Source organism: Scleropages formosus, chromosome 8, assembly GCF_900964775.1.
Source record: "Scleropages formosus chromosome 8, fSclFor1.1, whole genome shotgun sequence".
Lineage (NCBI taxonomy): Eukaryota > Metazoa > Chordata > Actinopteri > Osteoglossiformes > Osteoglossidae > Scleropages > Scleropages formosus.
In genome coordinates this window covers 7,571,834-7,579,841 of record NC_041813.1, presented here as the reverse complement: position 1 = coordinate 7,579,841, position 8,008 = coordinate 7,571,834, and positions in this window count along the sequence as shown.

Sequence of the window (8,008 nt, the reverse complement as noted above, 5' to 3'; positions counted from 1 at the left end):
TGTGTTGCCGGGTTCGTTTGGACGAGTGGTTTCAGACTGTGTGTGTATTTAGAAAGAAAAAAAGCTGCCTTGGAGGAATGATGAGCCCTGTGTGCTGTTTTGGCTGGTGTTTATTGTAATAACACTCAAGACATGAAAAGACTTCTCTTGTGTCATGAGAGAGCCCAGCACATCCTTCACTTATAAAAAAGCAGATAACCGGTCCTTGATGGCTGCTGTTGCTGTAGCAACCAAAGACCTCTGCTCAGATAAAATCTGTGCAGCATCCTGTATTTCATGAAATCCTAATGAAATGGTTTAATGGTAGTATATTTCTTTACAAGACACATGGAATAAAATTCAGTGAACGATTCTGCATGTCCAAAGATCATGCCTGCTGTTGAATCACTCACATTCCTGCAGCAAACTGCTGAGAACAAAATAGCAGCAATGACAACATCAGCTGTGTTTTTTTCTATTATTTTATGATATCAGATAAATCAGTATGAAATGACTGAGGACTTTAGATTGTGGATGTCTACAGAGAGCACAGAGCCATTCCTCTATCTACGGCTCCCTCAACCTCTCTGGTTCTAAATGAAAATTCCAGTTTACACGAATGCTGCCTGCCATACATGACCCTTGCCTGCCCAGGCTCTGCGTTCCACATTACTGTTGGGAGTTTATTAACAGTGATTAAATCAAACTTTGCTAAGCAGGTTGTAGATAAGGCTTCTGATAGCAGGAAACATAAGCATCTTTCTCTCACACACACATATAGTGTGTCCCATAGCCCTCAACTCATCAGTTAGTAAGGGATCCTGAAACAGCCAGTGATGGTGGGTTATACATTCTTAAAATTATTAAAAATACAGGATGTAACTTAGATAGCAATTAAAATGTCACAAACTATTGGTCAAAATGGCAAATTGTCAAAAAGCATCCACAAGGATGTAATGGTACCAAAAAATTAAATACAAGTGTTAATAAGTCAACCAAAGGAAACAACAGATATAAAAATGGAAAATAACAAGAACTCATATTACCTTACCAGAAGTCACACCACAGCGCAGTCCTGATTGCTGTGAAGTTCTCACAATTCAAGCTGAAATACTGCAAAAAAGGTGACACTGGTCTGAACTATGCCACTGTAAGGTTCCCAACAATTTAAAGATAAGATGAGATACAGCAACAAAAATGGCTGATACCATGGTTTTTGGCAAAAATTTTCCAGATAGAAGCATAAGATCGGGGCTGCTGTGGTCGGTTTTAGGAGGGCAGAATCAGCGCCTCTGATCAGCCTGTCTGTAGGTCAGGGCCTTTGAACTACCTCCAGCCTTCCTCTACATGCACTGGACCTCTTTCTCCACCAGGTTATTTTGGTGCAAACGGAGTGGAAATGGCCTGCAAGCGGGCAACATGCGTTGGCCGCTTGGCACCCTCTCCAGCACCTTCGTTTCTTTGCCCACGTCTCTCAGAACCTCGTCCATGGGTTGGGTGCTTCTCTGTTGGCAGGCGCTTTGTTGGATGATGTTCTGCGACAGTGTTAAATTAAGCCCTGATTAGAGAGAAGCAGCAGAAATGCAGCTATTTTTTGACCAGAGTTGAAGGGGGAGGGAAGGAAAAAGCCAGAGCAGCACCTCCCACCTGCTGGAAGAGCTGGAACTGATGTCCTCTTGACTAGTACAGGACTTTGACAGCAAAGCAGCAAAGATTCAAGAGAGGCCAGTGAGAACCCTTCTGTTCAGAACCTCATCCATTTCCATGTGCCCACACTAATCCTTTTGTGCTTTGTGTCTGCTTGTTGTGGAACATCTATCTCCAGTATAATATACACTGGCAATGAAACTATGGCCGGTGAATGTTGTTTTTAAATTTCGCCAGCAACAGACTTCCCAGCAGGTTCTTTGGTGTTCCCAGGGGGTGTTCATCCGTAGCTTGTAGCACTGTGTCTACCTCTACAGAATGCCAGTTTACAATTGATTAATTCCTTGAGCATTTTCCTGGGTGATCCAGGACAGGCTATGAGCCTGGCCAAAATTTACAGAAACTGAAGTTACGCAGCATTCCCAGATGACAGGTTTACCTACATTTTAGCTGAGACTCAACAGTCATGGCAGCTGCACTCATCCTAGTTCACTCTACAAAGCCCAGGTGAGGTGCGCACAGAGCAAGACGTATGACCTAAATGTGGCTGTTGCGTGCGGTGACAAAACCTCCTTCTCTTCACTGCTTTTTACTTTGCAATTTGAAGGCATTTGTTTTGTTACGGGACACCAGTTCGATCATTAACACCCTCCCTCCCCCGTGTGCAACCAGCTCGCCGCAAGAATTAACGTTCCATAACTGGGATGCTCCCTGCCTATCACTTTGAGGGGGCGCGCCAGCACTGCACTGTGACAAACGTTATCCATTACATGAAGGCAGGGGACAGAACGGTGCCGGGGTGGGAAGGTGGGGGGTGGCAGGTGCGACTCGCAGGGCCGGGCCTGGTTACTGTAACCTAACCCTGGACCTATTGTTATGTGGAAAGGCCCGCTATATTTGACCAGCCCTAGCGATGACTTCAAGACAGGCAGCGGAAACGCCAGAGATTCACGTTTGGAAGAAGGCGTATCATCGAAGCATCGTACATCTAACTGCCTATAATCTGCACACGATGCTGAGTGGCTGGGAGGGTATGGGAAGACCTTGATGTGAAGGTATTGAATGACTCCGAGATATAAAGTGTTCAGATGCCTCGTGGCCACCTGGTCCTCACTTCTGTCTATTAATCTTAGCCTGAAAATGGACCAGTGGGTGGTGGGCAGAGAGTGGGAAAAACAATAACAAGCATTCCTTTGTAGCGACAGCCTTGACTGAGTAGCAGCTGAGAGCTGGGTCAGGGGGCTGGGGTGTTGCTGGGTGGGATGACAGACGACAGACACGCGAGCGCTTGCAGATCATTCGCTGGTGATCCTCCTCCTGTTCCAGCCCTCGTGATTTTCAGTATACGGAAGCAAAAAAAAAAAATATTCTCTGGGTCAAATATAACAGACTGATCGTTTGGTTTTACCGTGACCTGCAATTGTGGTTTTTTTAAGATGTTTTGTACCGTTTGGAATGAGAATATTGCCCTTACTGATTCTTGTACATAGAAGTTTCTGTGCGCAGAGACAACACAGAGCACTCTGGATCTGAAAACTGAGTTGTTTTGTGGTTTACGGAAACACGGGAAGGACCTATCGGGTACAAATGCCTGGTCGCTTCTCGTCTGTGAGGCTGAAGATGGACATTCAAGGGACTTTACGCGGTGTACAACTCGAGATCATCAGGTTGCTTCAGAGTGCTGAGTGAGGAGCCTCAGACGTGTGCTGGGGAGGTGTAACTTGAACCTGTGCGAGACGCAACGGTTACTAATGAACAATGTGTGCTTGACCCCCTCACCAGCCACACAAGCTCCCCTTCAAGGACAAAAGGATCCACACTCCGAGGAGATTGCTGGCTGTGAACCAGGACCAGGCGTTTCTAACTAAAAGGAATTTTGAATCCTTATGTTGATGGAAAGATATAACGTAAAACACCGCCCTGCTGTTTAAGATGAACTCATTGGCGCAGCGGGTTTGGGCGGGGCCTGCTCTCTGGTGGCTCTGGGTTTCGAGTCCCACTTGGGGTGCCTCGCGATGGACTGGCGTCCCGTCCTGGGTGTGTGCGCATGCGTCATTGTGATGCAAAAAGCTTCTAACTTTGCTAATGTCTCTTATCGGACCCTAGCAACCGGGCACTCAAGGTGCATGCTTTCTGTTCTAGGTCTATTATCCAAAGGTTCTCCACCGTAAGCGCAAATCTTGCGAAGGAATGGAGCGTGCCCGGAGGGTTTTCAGGTCGGCACTGCTACTGCTTCCGTGCGGGTGGTCACTCGCACCACAGCCTGTGTACGCAACAAAAGAAAAATATGTACACACCTTGGGTAATGCCTACAATCAGCATGGAATGCATGGGCATGTCACTGATGGGGTGGGTGAAGAAGCAGGTCTGAGGGACAGGTGTAGGGCTGTGATCTGTGGTGTCTGTATCATGGTGTGAAGATGGAAAGACTACATAGCTGCACACCAGTGTGGAACGTGCTGCTGCGCGCAAGCGGAGGCGCCTGCACACAGGTAACTTTACTCTATCTTGTACCGCTGAGGGTAGAGAGCCTTTGTGTTGCACTGCGTAGAAAGTGAAGAGCTGACAATACGGTCTTCTCCCAGGTGTAGCGCATCCACCACGTCTCCCTTTATCAATCTGTCAATTACTTTCACCATTTTTTTTTTTTTTATATAAATAAAGCTGGAAACTGTACAGGGGTAATTTATGTTAAAAGCCTTTATCGCGAGTAACGGTCACCCCCCCTTCCTTCAAGCTATCGGCTTTTCTGGTTTTTATCCCCCATTTTTCTTGGTACCCGCTCACACTTTGTTTGCATAGCCAGGTTATTTGCAAGACATGAAAAACTGCACAGAGGCTTATCTGACAGCCACCGCAGCGAACGGAACGCTTCAGTGAACAGCCACCGCCCGCGACCCATCAGAGGATCCTGCGCTTTAATCGAGCGCACAGCGGCGAACAAGGGCTGTTCTCAAAGGCATATTCAGCAACGATCAAATATGGATGATGTCTTTCATCTGAGGCAGGCAGGGCTCTCCGGTGTGTGCACGCGCCATCCGAGCAGGCTACGCACGTGCGCTGCTGATGAGAGTCCAACACCTAAGTCAATACAACAAACATGCTCTGACTGCACTATTCATGAGCACAGCGATGGTGTAAAGCTCAGGCGGGAGCCCCAGTCAGCCTCCCATCCCGCGTATTTCAGCCAAGGGGCCGACCCACGGGCGAACGAGCTGACGGCCTTAGTGCTTGGCCTTAATTTCTCCAGTCAAACGTTCGCTAACAAAAATTACAATGCAAAGAATAGCTGGAACTCCGCCACGGAGGGTCCCAAGCCCAGCTGAGAAAGGAGGAGGGTTGGCCGTGGGGTTAGCTACCCCACGCCGTAAAAACCTTGCCAGCTACAGAAGCGCCAACAAGGAAACTTCATGACATCTCGGCTCTTAGGGACGCCCGGAGAACCCTTGTTGGCGGCCTATGCCCCAGGAGGGGTGGAAGGCACAAGAAGAAGAATACTTGGGATGTTTCCGGTTTGTTTTGTAATCCCATATATATGCAACTCTACTGAGAGCAGTATGTTGGAAACTAACTTTTAGAATAACTTTTTGGTTTAATTATATCTCTGGATTTCAATAACGTTTCGATTAAGTAGGTCTGTTTGAATTTACGCAGGAAGACAAAATGCAAAGAATTTGGCATTGTATAATATGTATAGCGAAAAGGCTTTTTCTGTGGTTTTCTAGTAAGGTGGCCCATCCTTGCTGGGGCGTTACCCCCAAAGCTGTGCTTTCGGCTTTGGCCCGTGAAGCGTTCCTGTAATTAATGTAATTGGAGCATTGAACAATAAGAGAGGATTGAAGCTTCCTGAGCTTCCATGCATAGATGCCCCTACAGCTCAATGCAGCGTTGATTTGTGGCTGGATGACATCCAAACCAAAACTGTGAGATCACAAGCCAAATGCACAGGCGCTTAAGCGGCTGCCGCCACAGTACTTCGCTTTTCTAGGACCAGTACAGTGATTCCACGCTGCACAATATTGTGCTCAGTGCAGTATGATAATGAGTTGGATTCTGAGCTTCATTTCAATTACGGTAAAGAGTAATCCTGCTTGATGCCAGCCCCAGTTATAATCTCCACGCTAATCCAGCCACTGTCATTAATTCCGTGGAAGATTTAGTGTCTCCTCTAACCAGATTCTTTGCTTTAAGGCAACTTGTAACTCTGAAATAGATTTATAGACGTCTGTGTCTTTACAATGGCGTGTCAATTGATTTTATTCCAACGGTAGAGTTGCTCTTCGGGGTCCTTGAAGCTCAGAGGAGTCGTATCGAGCGCAGCTTCGGCACAGGTTACACCACAGTCTCACTTACCTACTTAGAAACCGAGGACACACGGGGTATGCATCAGCGATTCATTCAAACGTGGGCCCGTGAATAACCAACCTCTGCCAAGTACATACGTGCACCCAGACGCAGGATTTCCGTCACGCAAGCTGAGCCAGAACTGTCATGTGAGGACATGATCCGAGTGGCATGTTAGTGGGCTGTATGAAAGAGAAGACACAGCACCTGCTTCCTCTAGTGATTTTGGGCAAATGTTGCACCAGCTGCGGACTGTTGTTCTTCCAAACCTTGTTAACATTATAGACCAGTGACATGATACCTAGTCCACACCCTAATGTTGTACATCTCTCTCACCTATATAAAACAATAATGTGGGATAGCTGGTAGCGTAGTGGTTAGAGCCCTTGCTTGGGGATGCAAAGGTCGTAGGTTCGATCCCTGCTTCTGGCTGTAGTACCCTTGAGCAAGGTGCTTATCCTAAATTGCTCCAGTAACATCACCCAGCTGTATGAATTTGTAAATAACTAAGCGTCTTAACACTCGCGGTTGTTTTGGAGACAAGCGTCGAATAAATGTAATAATAACCGTGTTGTTATGTAAGCCAGTTCACAATACGTGGCTGCGGTCTTATATTTTGCAGACAGAACTTTGTACTCTCCATCCCTGGCCAGACGGACAGAAATTTTGGGAGATGTTACCAAAAGCAGATGTGAATATATTAATATTGAAGGTACGAAGTAACAGCGATACTTGAGCATTAAGCCTAATTATAGACGATGTCCAAAAACGTGGTCGTGTAGCGGACCCCGTGCCGCAGGGAGTCTGCGTACGGACAGAGCGCACGGCATGCATTACGACCAGCTACAGCCCCAACCCCCCCAACCCACCCCCCGCGCTAAGTGGGGAGCACTTTCCACCTCTCCTGTGTGAGTCACACTTCTTCACATGGCACTCGACTGCTGTGTGCGTGGAGCTGTCTTCGCTGGAGTAACAGGTTTGCTCACTGGTGGTCATGCGCAGTGACCCTCCAGAGCTGTTCCTCAGGCTGTGAGGTCAGGAGCAGTGGAGAGGGCAGGCTAGCAGAGCCTCTCTGACTTCTCGACCGCACGACTGCACCGAATGTCTCTGGAGGACGCCGGGGCGTCGCTGACCTTCCTGAAATGTGGCCGGGAAAATTACTGAGATCGGAGTCTTCGCTGCGGTTTATTGATCCCTTTCGCCCACCCTGCGTAACTCTCGTGCGGCGTACCGCTCGGCGTAGAATTGTTCCTTTCCCAACGGAGCCATTTAGGAAAGGCGCCATCCCCGTTACTCGACTTCACCCCGCGCCATCATTCGCTGCGGTGCATCCGTCCGCCTGATTGCATGCGCGGCCTTCTAATGTTGCCTTTTATAAATACGACCGCTATTTTAGAAAAGCGCCAGATTTCCGCACGTAGGTGCCCCGCTCGTTCTACACATCTCTTTTCTAGGCATCAAATAGTCTGGGTTCCGTAACGACCCGACACCAGATACGTGGCCGCCTGGGAGGGGTGAGGATGGCTTGCAAGACGCTGATCAAGGGAGCAGCGAGAGGAGATGGGGTGACGGGGACAGTAAGGAGCTGACTAAGTAAGTCCCTGAACGGGAGACAAGAGGTAGCCGCCGTTTGAAGCCACGGCGCGGCCGTCAACACTGTAACGCCACGTGGACACGATGGCCTCACAAGTGGCTCCATGTTTCATTCAGTAATGCGTGCGGGAGGTATTTTTAGCCAGAAGTAGCCCGAACGGGGAGGAACAATCTTGAAAAGGGCACACTCGTCACGAGGCCCTACTTTCAAGTACTTGCAGAAGCAGTGTCTCGCATTCTTCGATTCGGCGATATTACGTAAGGGGTATTTGGCCAGCGTGTTTTCTCTGGAAAAAAATCAAGTCCTGTATTCATTAGCTGAGATGCAAGTTGTGAAGAAAACAATTTTTTGGCAGCGGTAAAACATACATTGCAAACATACCTGCAATTCTCAGTTTTTTTTGTTTTTTTTTTTTTTTACACATTTTTCACAATTTTTAAGCAT